This window comes from Macaca nemestrina, chromosome 15 (genome assembly GCF_043159975.1).
Source record: "Macaca nemestrina isolate mMacNem1 chromosome 15, mMacNem.hap1, whole genome shotgun sequence".
In the NCBI taxonomy this organism is placed as follows: Eukaryota; Metazoa; Chordata; class Mammalia; order Primates; family Cercopithecidae; genus Macaca; species Macaca nemestrina.
In genome coordinates this window covers 47,559,912-47,573,465 of record NC_092139.1, presented here as the reverse complement: position 1 = coordinate 47,573,465, position 13,554 = coordinate 47,559,912, and the positions used below count along the sequence as shown (strand labels likewise).

Below are 13,554 nucleotides of genomic sequence, written 5' to 3'. Positions count from 1 at the left end.
GTCAAATGTAAAAGAAAGAGAGAAAGGGAAGGAGAAATATACATACATACACCCCTAACATATTATAGAATATCCCAAGTAGAGATTGAGGAAATACATTGTTTTCATTAATATTTATGCAGAAAAACATAAAAATATCACACTAAATGGAATAAAGAACAGAATTAACCTAACATAAGGTCAGGTCAAGTTTTCACACCAACTGATGGAGAGCACCAAACTAATGAAAAAGCTTTCAGTGTTCAGTTTTTTGGATTTGGGAATTGCAGATAACATTGTGGGGCGCTGTGAAATCACTTCCTCATATAGATCTTCCGTTTAGTTACTCCCCTTGCACTCCATTTCATTTATTGGCAAAACCTAAACCCTGATGAAATGTAGTTCTCCATCTACTCAATTCCTACTTCTGGGTGGCAGAACATGGCTGGGAATAAAGAGAATCAGGCAACCAGTCTCATTTTAATTTCATGACCACAGACCAAGGAGGCCTTCAGTGTTTCCCAGCAAACCTGAACATCTCCCTAGTCAAATTTATTATTCCACATCTCTAAGATTACTATTTCATGACTTCTCCCTTCCCAAAATTCCAACACATCTCAGCTGATGACCTTCCTGGGTTTTGTTTGTTCTCCAGTTTCAGAAAGCCACCCTCATAATGCATTTAGCAAAATGCTCTGTATTTTTTACACTGAAAAAAAGGAAACAGTTTGAAGAGTAATTCTATAACCACCCATCAACAACTCTATCAACCTACCAGCAGCTATAACCTGCACTGCCTCAACCCCAGACACAAACGACTTCAGGCACATGTCTACTGGGATGTGTAAAATGGATCTGAGACTTGACATGTTGACTACTGAACTCTTGATTTTTCTCAACTCCAAACCTGTTCCTTTACTGATGTCTCCTTTGCCAGTAAATGGCTCCTTCATCCATGAGATGCTTAGAATAAAAATCTTAAGCTCACCCTCTGCTTCTTTCTCTCATACACAATATCCCAGTTATCTTGGTCTTTAAAATATCCAGAATCCAATCCCTTTTAACTACTCCACCAGCTCACCCATCTGGACTCTGTGGTAGCCACCTCCCTGATCTCCTGCATTCTTGCTCTATTGCAGCCTATTCACCTCATGGTATGTATTCCATTACACTTAAGACAAAATCTAAACTCTTCATCACATCCCACGGGGCCTTACATGACTAGCACTTGCTCTTTCTCTGAGCTCTGACCATACTCCCATTACTCACCCTATTCCGGTCACGTTGGCCTCCATGCTATCTCTAGAGTACCCAAGTCTCAGGGCCTTTGTACTGATAGTAACAGAAGACAGACAAATTCCTAGGCAGACAGGGACAGGTCCCCATTGAAACGCGACCTTCAAGCCAAAGAGAGGTTAAAGCCTGAAAACCAAGCTGCCAATTCTGGATGGAGTCCACACCCAGAATGAGAAGTTCTACCCCCATCTTACTCTTCTCTCTCTCAATTGGTTCCTTCTGGATGATGCCTTTTAACCAATTGAATGGTGCTTTTTCCAAGCCATGGACCAATCAGCATGCACACCCCCATTCTAAGCCCATAAAAATTGGTGAATTTTTTTTATCATCAATTTAAAATAGCACATCCCTCATTTTCTAACTCCTCTCCCAGGCTACTGGGTCTTCATCTGCTTTCTTGTTGCATGTAATCATGTGTCTACAAACTTGCTATTACTTCACTCCCCATTTGACTCTCTCAAAGGAAACTGAACTCTTTACTTTTTTGTATTGTTCTCAGAGATACAAATATCTCTTGATTAGTCACTACAATTTAATAAGTGCTTGCTAAATATTTGTGAATGAATGAATGTCATTTAGCAATCCATGTATCAAGGAATGAACAGAAACTATCAGTAGCTCCAGTAAAATTAAGAGAAAAGAAGTGCTGAAAGTAATGAAAAAAAAAAAAAAAAAGCCTGAGTTCTTTTGATAATCCATGTATTCCCTGTACCATGAAGAGCTGACATGGCTATATGTTTAACTATAATTTTCTGCTCCTTGCATGTAAATACAGAATATAAATACAGACTCTAGTATGTATCAGTTGTTAATGTTCTCTGAATTTCAGAAAGCATTAGCAGTTAATATAAATCTTATTTTAGCACTGTATTATTAATATCACTCATGCCACTTTTTTCCTTTTTATTTGCTACTTTACCATTTCCCTGTATTTCACAATTTACCCTTAGGAAGCTGTCTACTATTCTTGTTTGGTGACATTAGAAGGTGGATGTGCAAATACACAATAAAATAATAAGCAATGGCTTTGCCAAGAGGAAGAAATATTTTTACTGATAATTTGCTGAAGTAACTGAATGAGTTACTTCTTCTCTACAAGGCATAATTATTCTTTTCACTTGGGGGTGGTTATTGCATCTAACATATTTGCTTTGTTTTAAAAAATTTTAGATGTGTTAGGAAAATGTATGCTGAGATTGTTTTATATTCTTTTTTTTTTTTTTTTTTTTTCTTTTTTTGAGACGGAGTCTCGCTCTGTCGCCCAGGCTGGAGTGCAGTGGCCGGATCTCAGCTCACTGCCAGCTCCGCCTCCCGGGTTTACGCCATTCTCCTGCCTAAGCCTCCCGAGTAGCTGGGACTACAGGTGCCCGCCACCACGCCCAGCTAGTTTTTTTGTATTTTTTTAGTAGAGACGGGGTTTCACCATGTTAGCCAGGATGGTCTCGATCTGCTGACCTCGTGATCTGCCCGTCTCGGCCTCCCAAAGTGCTGGGATTACAGGCTTGAGCCACCGCGCCCGGCCCTGTTTTATATTCTTAATTGAAAATCCTAGGAAAAAAATAAAGGATATCAAGTCCATTAACAAAAACAGCTTTGCTTCAATGTAAACATCTCATAAATAAATTTTTTTTTTTTTTTGAAATGGAGTCTCGCTCTGTCACCCAGGTTGGAGTGCAGTGGCGTGATCTCGGCTCACTGCGAGCTCCACCTCCCAGGTTCATGCCATTCTCCTGCCTCAGCCTCCCCAGCATTTGAGACTACAGGAGCCCACCACCACGCCCAGCTAATTTTTTTGTATTTTTAGTAGAGACGGGGTTTCACCATGTTAGCCAGGATAGTCTTGATCTCCTGACCTCGTGATCCACCTTCCTCCGCCTCCCAAAGTGCTAGGATTGCAGGCGTGAGCCACCGTGCCTGGTCCTCATAAATAAAATCTTATTTTAAGGGAGGAAAAACTACAAAAACAGTTAATTTTAAAGTTTAAAATTGCCAGTCCCCATTTTTTTCAAACGTACATGCATTTATTTAAGACCTAGAAAGCTAATAATCTGACATATTTTCAATTTCTGATGGGAAACCATAATTAAAACATCTGCTTCTATGTGAGTCTTTGCTATATGTACACATACCTTCACTGTATTATGACTGATGTTAAATTTTTGTATTATTTAATGTTGGACTTCAATTTCACTCTCATGTGCTAATAACCTTCTTCCACTATTACCTTGGGCAGGGGTTCTTAAACTTTAGCATGCAACAAAATCACCTGGAGGACTTGTTAAATCACAGATTGCTGGACTTCACTCCCAGAGTTTCTGGTTCTGTAGACCTCAGGTGGAGCAGATAATTTGCACGTCTCACAGATTTCAAGGACCATACTTTAAGAACCAATGACCTAGGAAAACCTAGTTTTCTTATAGAAAAACTCATTTTCTTTGTTTTTCACTTCCTCTTGGCTTTCTTCATAACTTGGCTTTTTTCTTATGATATCTGGGGCACTAGTGTTCATACTCTTTGGAAATATAGTGGTTTAAACATAGTATATGGAATCTGCATCTATATATAGCAGGAAAAGTAGAAATTCATTTCTCCCTTTTGTCAAACCAACGGCAGCATCTTGTGTTTTCTGCCACATTATATCTCGATAGCACCTCGTTCATCTACCTAGACAAAGACCGCTGGTGAGAAGGTGACCAGCTAGTCTTGGTTTGCTACTGTTATTGTCCTCACTGATGCCTTCTATAAGCTCTTACTTTTCATTTCCTCTTTTTCCCAAGAGCTTTATCAGCAGAATGTAATGTATTACACAGTGCCAAGGAACAGTGACTTTTTTGGGGGATACGAGCCAGGAAATAAAAAGGGACATAGATCGTTAAGGAAAACAAGAAATGCCTTTGATTGTTGAGCCCTAGGGAAAGTAAGTCACTGGCAAGTAAAGAATTCTCACTTTCCAGTTCTTTTACTTCCCACCTTTCTATCATCTGTGAGGGATGATGCTCACTTCCCATTCCGTATCAAACATGACTCGCTCTTTACTCTTAGACAAATACATTTAATGTTTCATATATAGGCACCCGATTTGAAGATATTACCACATATACAGGTTTGCATGCAAGGGGTTGGGGAGAGACTTTGATTCCCTCCAAAAATCTCCTCTGTCCCCAGTTTTCTCCATCCCTATAACTGGAATCTCCAAATCACTCGGCTGGTCTCGCTCCAAAACAAGAAGTTATCTTTGACCCTGTCCTTTCTCTTACCCCTGTGTTCAGTCCATCTCCATTTCTACTTGCACCACTTCTGTAACTGGGCCACTCATCACTTGAAAGACAAAAACTCAGGAAAAGAGCTTTGATGAAAGGAAAGTTAGCTTTATTCAAGAAGCCAGAAACCCAGGGAAGGCAGTGAATTAGCATTCAAAGACCACCCTTACAAATTGCCCCCTAGATCAGAGGTTTTTAAGAGTAATGAAGGGAAGTGATAGCAAAACATTCTTGTGAAATATGCACAGTCTCAGGCAGGCAGTTAATCATTGCTTTCTGCGTTAATGCCTGTGACCTTCTGCAGGGGCCGTCAACCTGTTCTTATGAGGCCGGTCAGCTCATTCCCAGAGTTGTTGGTCTGTGTCTTTTATTTCTGTTGAAGGTCTTGTTTTCCCAAGGCTGTTTTAGTGAATAATCTCCAGACTCAAGCAAAACGATAATTATATTCAAGCAAGCAAGCTAGCTTTTCTCTAACACGGAGTCAATACTGTTAAACTTCTAAAACATACCCTAAATCTGCCCATATAATTTATCTCCATTGCTTCTGCACTCAGCTGAGTCACACTATCCTTCACCTAGTTGACTGCAACTGTCTCCAAACTGTTCTTCCTGCTCCCACTCTTTTTCTTTTTGAGATGGAGTCTCGCTCTGTCACCCAGGCTGGAGTGCAGTGGTGAGATCTTGGCTCACTGCAACCTCTGCCTCCAGGGTTCAAGCGATTCTCCTGCCTCAGCCTCCCGAGTAGCTGGGATTACAGGTGCCTGCAACCACGCGTGGCTCATTTTTGTATTTTTTAGTAGAGATGGGGTTTTGCTATGTTGGCCAGGCTATGAGGTCAGGAGGTCTTGAACTCCTGACCTCAGGTGATTCGCCCACTTCGGCCTCCCAAAGTGCTGGGATTATAGGCATGAGCCACCACGCCTGGCCCCTGCTCCCACTCATGATGCTGTATAATCTGTTCCTCACATGTCAGCCAGGATAGTTTTTTCTTCTAAAACATCAATCAGAGCTTGTCACCTAGGACCGCAATGTCTTCCTCTTGTCCTTGAGATAAAATGCCACCTCCTTATCATGTCCCTGTATGATATCACCCCCTACTTCTCTCTGTGTCTTTCTCTTTGATAATTATCTCTTTGGCTCACTCCTTCAGGCTTGGGACTTATTTCCATTCCTGGAACATACAAGGTTGTTCCCACTTTAGGGCATTGGTACTTGCTGTCCTTTCTGCCCAGAATGCTCTGCCTTCATATCTTTGCAGAACTGCTTTTTTATCATTAAATTCTTGGCTCCAAAGTCACCTCTTCTGTAAGGCTTTTCTTGGGCACCCAATCAAAATTATGCACCAACCCCTCTTCACCCCGTATTTCACTTTTTTACATTTTCTTGCTTTATTCTTTTCATAGCATGTATGGATATCTGATACTAACTTGTTTGTTTATTTATTTACTGGTTGTTGCCTTTCTTACAGACAAATGGAAGCTCCATACGATCAGAAAATGCTTCTGTCTTGTGTGTCACTGTATCTTCAATTCCTAGTGAATGCCTAGCATAAATGTATTGAATGAGTGAATCAGTGCTTTTTGTATAACTCTTAAAGAATAGGGGTGTTGGCTGGGCACGGTGGTTCACGCCTGTAATCCCAGCACTTTGGGAGGCTGAGGCAGATGGATCATCTGAGGCCAGGAGTTTGGGACCAGCCTGGCCAACACGGCGAAACCCCATCTCTACTAAAAATACAAAAATTAGCCGGGCATGGTGGCACATGCCTGTAATCCCAGCTACTTGGGAGGCTGAGGCATGAGAATTGCTTGAATTTGGGAGGTGGAGGTTGCAGTGAGCTGAGACCACGCCATTGTACTCCAGCCTGGGCAACAAAAACAAAACTCCGTCTCAAAAAAAAAAAAAAAAAAAAAGAATAAGGGTGTTTCATTACATGACTATTTTAGACCTGTTGCCTCTCAAAAAACTATTTGAGGAGTCTATTAAAATAGTCCCATTAGCATCAGTCACGTTGCTGCTATTGAAATTCTATTAAAGAATAAGTATGGGATTTGGGGGCTGAAATATTTAGCATCAAATACAGCCTAGGCAGCCACAGGGTCCTAGGATATGCTAAAATTGCTGTTCAGTGTCTTTCAAAGATATTAGTTCAGAAAATATATGACATATAAGTATTTTCTACTAATAAAACATTTTTAAGATATTCTGCTTAAGAGATTAAAAAAACACTATATTTTGGCCAGGTGTGGTGGCTCTTGCCTGTAATCCCAGTGCTTTGGGAGGCCAAGGCAGGTGGATCACGAGGTCAGGGGTTCAAGACCAGCCTGGCCAACATGGTGAAACCCCATCTCTACTAAAGATACAAAAAATTAGCCAGGCACAGTGGCATGGGCTTGTAATCCCAGCTACTCAGGAGGCTGAGACCGGAAAATCGCTTGAACCTGGGAGGTGGAGGTTAGAGTGAGCTGAGGTTGTACCCCCACTGCACCCCAGCTCACTCCTTTTTTTTCATCTCGAAAAAAAAAAAGAAGAGAAAACCCACTATATTTCAATAAAACAAATGATGTTTACTGATTTCCAAGGCTCAGAACACCTGCATTTACTGACAAACAGAGCAAATTAAACAGCCAGAGGACCCAGATTCTAGTATTTTAGAATCTGAAACAGAAAAACAGAAAAACGTATTTAAACACAAAACATATATAGTTAATATAATAATAACAGTTAATGTTTATTGACTGCTTGCAGTGTCCAAGGCTCTTCACATGTATTAACTCATTTAATCCTCAAAACAACCCAATGAAATAGGCAATTTATTACCGCTATTTTATAGAGGGGTAAACTGAGTCACAGAGAGGTTAATTAATGCTCACAGTTAGACACAGCTAATAAGTGGTAAACAGAAAATACGATGTGAGCAATGTCAATTAAATTCTTACAATCTATAGCATTTATTTTGGGGTGTGAGCAACTGGAATAGATGATTGTGAATAAGATATCTGTTTATATGTTAACATGTACTCAAAGTTTCTTGTGTTCGAAAAGTTAAATTGTGTGTTGTTTTGAGAATAAAACTAATTTTCATCCAAGCAAACAATGTAAAAACTCTTAAGTCAAAGTCTAGCCTTAGCAGACTGACAGACTCTTTTAAACTAGAAGCTATAAAAAGGTTTTCTGGGCCGGGCATAGTGGCTCACACCTGTAATCCCAGCACTTTGGGAGGCTGAGGTGGGCTGAGCACAAGGTCAGGGGTTTGAGATGAGCCTGACCAACATGGTGAAACCCCATCTCTACTAAAAATACAAAAATTAGCTGGGCGTGGTGGTGTGCACCTGTAATCCCAGCTACTCAGGAGGCTGAGGCAAGAGAATCGCTTGAACCCAGGAGGCGGAGGTTGCAGTGAGCTGAAATTGCACCACTACTCTCCAGCCTGGGCGACAGAGCAAAACTCCGTCTCAAAAAAAAAAGAAAAAAGAAAAAAGGTTTTCTGCCTCCCAGCACTGTTTTTGTTTGTGGGTTTGTTTGTTTTTGCCTTCAAGCATAGTACCATAGGACTGGGTCCTGCTTTGGAAGTGTCTCTAGGAACAAAAAGCAGACATTAGCCACAAATAAATTACACTTAAACGTGTAGCAAGATAAATTAAAACTTTCTTTGCTCGAAACCTTCTGTCCTTTTTAGTTTCTCTTGTGAAACACCTTCCTGCCTTTAAGGAAACAAGACGGTTCCCCAAAATAAAGAAATTCACCTATTCATTAAGTTTCCCTTGACTCAAGGCAGCCTATTTTACATGAGAAATATATCAAAATGTTTACAAAGTATCTATAAATAATTGAGTAGATAAAACATGAAATATGTGATGTATTAGGAGGTTAGCTTTAGAGAAGGCAGAGCAGTGAGCTACTGTGTTGCAGAATTTTGCTCCTTAGTTCAGCTAAAACCCAGGTTCTTGTCACTGGATCAGGAAAACTCAGGCACATGGACACATAGAAGGGTGAGTAGAGCAGGGTTTTATTGGGCAAAAAGGAAAAAATAAACTCAGCAAAGCGAGATGGAGTTTCTGGTAACCAGCCTCCACCACCTCCCAGATTGATTCCTGGGTCACCACACGAGCTGAAGAGAGCAGGCTCCTACACTTTGTAAGGCACGAATTCCTCCTGGCTCCACCCACTCCCCCCAGTGTGCACGTGGAGCTCCAGGCTCTCATCTGCACGAAAGCATCTGATGTAAACACCTGGGCAGGTTGGAGATTCTCCGAGGACCCCTTTTTTACCTGCCTAGGCATTTGGCTGTCTTACTACTACTAACCAAGAAGAAAGGAAACTACAAATTCAGAGGGAGGGCCATCACGGTGGGTCACAGTGATACTGATGAGTCTTGGGGAAAAAGATTCTTAGTTGGGCCTTGAACCAGGAGTAATATTGGAGATAACAGGAAAGAAGAGACAATGAAAACTCTCTAAGTAAAAAAACAAGGAAGTAGGAAAGAATCTATCTGTGGAACAGCGAGTAGAAGAGTTTGGCTGTCACCAGTGTTTGTGTAGGTGTGGTAGTAGTAACAAAACAAGCTCACTGTGACATTTTTAGGTCAGACTGTGAGGAATCTTAGATTTTGTGCAAAGTGGTTTGATTTTATGGTGTTGTGCCTGAGAACTGAAGACTTGAGTTGGGCAGTGATATGTTCAAAGGGATGCTTGAGAAAAACTTATCCAGTGTGAATCTGTAACCACCCAATGGGTTCATCTTGCCTTCTGCCCAAATAGATGTATCAAGACAGGGGAACTGCAATAGAAAAAGGGCTTAATACACATAGAGCTGGCTAAATGGGAAACCGGAGTTTTATTATCACTCAAATCAACCTCCCTGAAAATTCCAAGGCTAGGGATTTTCAAGGATAGTTTGACGCACAGGAGGGTAGGGAATGGGTGCTGCTGATTTGTTGGGGATGTAATCATCTGGGTGTGGAAAACAGTCTTTATGCACTGAATCCAGTTCTGGATGGGGACCACAGAGGAGTCACTGGTACAGGTGGGCCTCAAAAGACATCTCAAAAGGCCAATCTTACGTTCTACAATAGTGACGTTATTTACAGGACTCATTGGGGAAGTTGTAAATCTTGTGACCTCTAGAATAGTGGCTGGTAATCATTGAACTATGCCTACATCTTGGCAGAATTTGGGCCCCTTTCATCCTCCTAACCTAGTTTTACAAAGGTGGTTTAGTTTTTGGGAAGGGCCATTATCATTTCTCCCAAAGTTAGCTTGGCTCACACCCAGGAATGACCAAAGGCAGTTTGGAGGTTAAAGGTAAGATGGAGTTGGTTAGGTCAGATCCCTTTCACTGTCATAATTTTCTCCCTGTCATAATTTTGGCAAAGGCTATTTCAGATCTTCAAGATACAGGGAAGTGAAGAGGCAGAAGGGCAAGTGAAGATGTAAGACACTATCTAAACACAGCTTCTTTTTCTGATGAAGAGCTATAGCTAGTCTATAGATGAGCCCAGGAGAGTTTTACAAACATGCTTGTATTGCATTTCCTGTTTAAAAACTAAAATTCACATGATAAGCTCTTCAACAGAAAATCTTGTCAGCAATGTTTCTGGAATATCTCCAGAAACCAACCACAACCACTATCACCATTTCCCCCTCTATCATCTTCTTTCTTCACTGTCACCATCAATTCTCAAGTGGCTTATTTCAATTGGTCTCTTTTCCCCACTCCATCTCTACGATATCATATTCTTCACAAATGAGCCAGAATGATACTTCTGAAATTTAAGTCAGTCAATATCACTCCTCTGCTCAGAACCCTCCACAGGGCTCCCGTTCACACAGAACACGACTCCCAGTCCTGAGCCTGGCCTCAGCACTGCCTCTCTGCCTCATTATTCCCCCCTCTCCCCACCCCACTCACTCTGCTCCAGTTACCCTGTCTTCCTTGCACACCTGTGTGTTCCTGCTTCAGCGCCTTTGTGTTTGCCATTCCCTCTGTCAGAACTCCCTTCCTGAGGTTTATTTGCCTGGCTAACTCCCTCCCTTCCCACAGGGGTCTACTCAAATGTAATCATAGAACTTCTCCCTGACCACCTTGTATCAAATAACACTAACTTTTATCACTTCTTTCCCCTTTCCCTTTTTAAAAACACCTCCTTTTATCAGTTGACTATTATCTTCCCTGGCAGAAAATCAGCTGCAAGAGGGCAGAGACTTTGTTTAGTTGTTTGTTTGTGACTGTTTCCCTAGTTCTGAGAGCAGGGACTGAGAGTGATACTCCAAAAATGCTTGTTATTAAATTATTTAATCTCTGGATGCCTTGGAGAGTCAGAGAAAGCCTCTCTGTCTTCCAAGGCTCCCTAACACTTGGTCTCTCTGACAATGTTCTGCTGTTGTTCTGGATGAGGGAGAAACCCAAAGTCAAGAAACACTGGCCTCTGTAAAGAAGCCAGTAGAAACATCAGACAATCACAGGCATTTGCCAAACTTGTACTGCCTCCTCAACTTAGATGCTAGTTATTGTTGAACGGAAAAGTTAAAGTTAAATGGCAATAACATACAATTCCACTATACCAGAGAGTGCAGGATGCTCATGAAAGTCCGTGTTCTCTTCTTCCAGATACCTAAATAGATTATGTTTCTCAGACCTCTTGCAGTTAGGTGGGGCTAACAGAAAGTGGCTGAAAGCAGGAAATGCAAATCAAAACCACAATGTGATACCAGCTTACTCCTGCAAGAATGGCCATAATCAAAAAAATCAAAAAATAATAGATGTTGGCATGGATGTGGTGAAAAGGGAATACTTCTACACTGCTGTGGGAATGTAAACTAGAACAACCACTGTGGAAAACTGTGAAGATTCCTTAAAGAACTAAAAGTAGAACTACCATTTGATCCAGCAATCCCACTACTGGGTATCTACCCAGATGAAAAGATATTATACAAAAAAGATGCTTGCACACAGGTTTATAGCAGCACAATTCACAATTGCAAAAATATGGAACCAGCCCAAATGCCCATCAATCAATGAGCAGATAAACTGTGATATAGATACACATATATATGTATATACATTACATATATACATATATATCACATATGTGTATATATTACATATATACATGTATACACATATACATATATGCATCTATATATAACATATATACATATTGTATCTATACACATAACATATATGCATATATACATATGTGTATCTATACAATAACATATATACATATGTGTATATATGTGTACATATATGTATATATGTTATGTGTATAGATACACATATCTGTATATGTTATATGTATACATGGAATACTACACTCTCTCTCTCTCTCTATATATATATGGAATACTACTCAGTCATAAAAAGGAATGAGTTAACAGCATTCAAAGTAACTTGGATGGGACTGGATAATATTATTACAAGCGAAGTAACTCAGGAATGGAAAACCAAACATTGGATGTTGTCACTCATAAGTGGGAGCTAAGCTATGAGGATGCAAAGCCATAAGAATGACACAATGGACTTTGGGGGAACTGGGGGGAAAGGGTGGGAAGAGGGTGAGGAATAAAAGGCTACAAATGGGGTTCCGTGTATACTGCTTGGGTAATGTGTGCACCAAAATCTCACAAATCACCACTGAAGAACTTACTCGTGTAACCAGATACCACCTGTTCCCCCAAAACCTGTGGAAATTTAAACAAACAAACAAACCAAAAAAACCTTATGTTTACTGAGCTATTATGTACTTACTAAACATCTAATAAATTTTAATTAAAATTTTAAAAAAGAAAGTGGCTAAAAGCACTATGTGCCCCTTCCAGGTCTGGCCTATTAAAGAAAGCAAAGCAAACCAAGAAAGCAAAGCAAGCCAAATGACACAAAGCAAAACAAAACAGAAACCTTTTCTCCACATAATCTTCCAGGCTCTTTCTCTTTCTGTCTGCTAGATACTGATGCTCCGGGAGACCTTGGAATCCACATGTTGAAGCTGGCACAGTATCTATTTAATATCTGTTTGGGTCTCTGAATGACAGCATGGAGCATATTTTATTTAATTTAGCCATAGAAAGAATTGAAGTGCTGATATATGCTACAACATGGATCAACCTTGAAAACAAATCTAGGTGAAAGAAGCCAGTCACACAAAAAAATCACATACTATATGATTCTATTCATATCAATGTCCCACAATAGACAAATCTATAAAGATAAAGCATAGATTAGTGGTTGCTTAGGGTTGGGGTAGGGAGGATGGGAGTACAGGGAAGGGAAGGAGATAGCTAAAGGATTTGTGGTTTTTTTCTTAAGGTGATAAAAATGTTTTAAAACTGACCATGATAATGGTTGCACAAGTCTGTGAATATTCTAAACAATCATTGAATTGTACACTTTAAGTGGGTTAATATATAATTTATAATATGTGAATTATGTCTCATTAAAGCTGTTTTTATTTTTATTTTATTTTTTGAGAGTCACTCTGTTGCCAGGCTAGAGTACAGTGGTGCGATCTCAGCTCCCTGTAACCTTCGCCTCCAGGGTTCAAGCGATTCTCCTGCCTCGCCTTCCGAGTAGTTGGGATTACAGGCACGCACCACCAGGCCTGGCTAATTTTTTTGTTTTTTTAGTAGCAACAGGGTTTCATGTTGGCCAGGCTGGTCTCGAACTCCTGACCTCAGGCAATCCAGACACCTCGGTCTCATACAATGCTGGGATTACAGGTGTGAGCCACCATGCCTAGCCTAAAGTTGTTGTTAAAAAGTCCTTTACATGGCTTCATGTCTCTGCTTGCTCTGGCCCCTGGGTCATTGCCCTGATGTCTTTGCTACCACCTCAAAGGATTTAAGCATGCCAGAAAAGGAAGTTTAAACTATACTGAAGAAAAGGAAAAAAAATCAAACAAAAAATCTTGATTCTTAGAAGTAGTAATTCACAAAGAAGGCCAGGTGTGGTGGCTCATGCCTGTATTCCCAGCACTTTGGGAGGCCGAGGAGGGCAGATCACCAGAGGTCAGAAGTTTGAG

At 40.6% G+C, this 13,554-nt stretch overlaps 1 protein-coding gene across 7 annotated transcripts in view; it reads left to right on the top strand.

Moving 5' to 3' along the window:
• LOC105481639 (SEL1L2 adaptor subunit of SYVN1 ubiquitin ligase) overlaps window positions 1-13,554 on the top strand; it is a 137,690-nt gene that overhangs the window by 46,651 nt on the left and 77,485 nt on the right. The window lies entirely within an intron of this gene.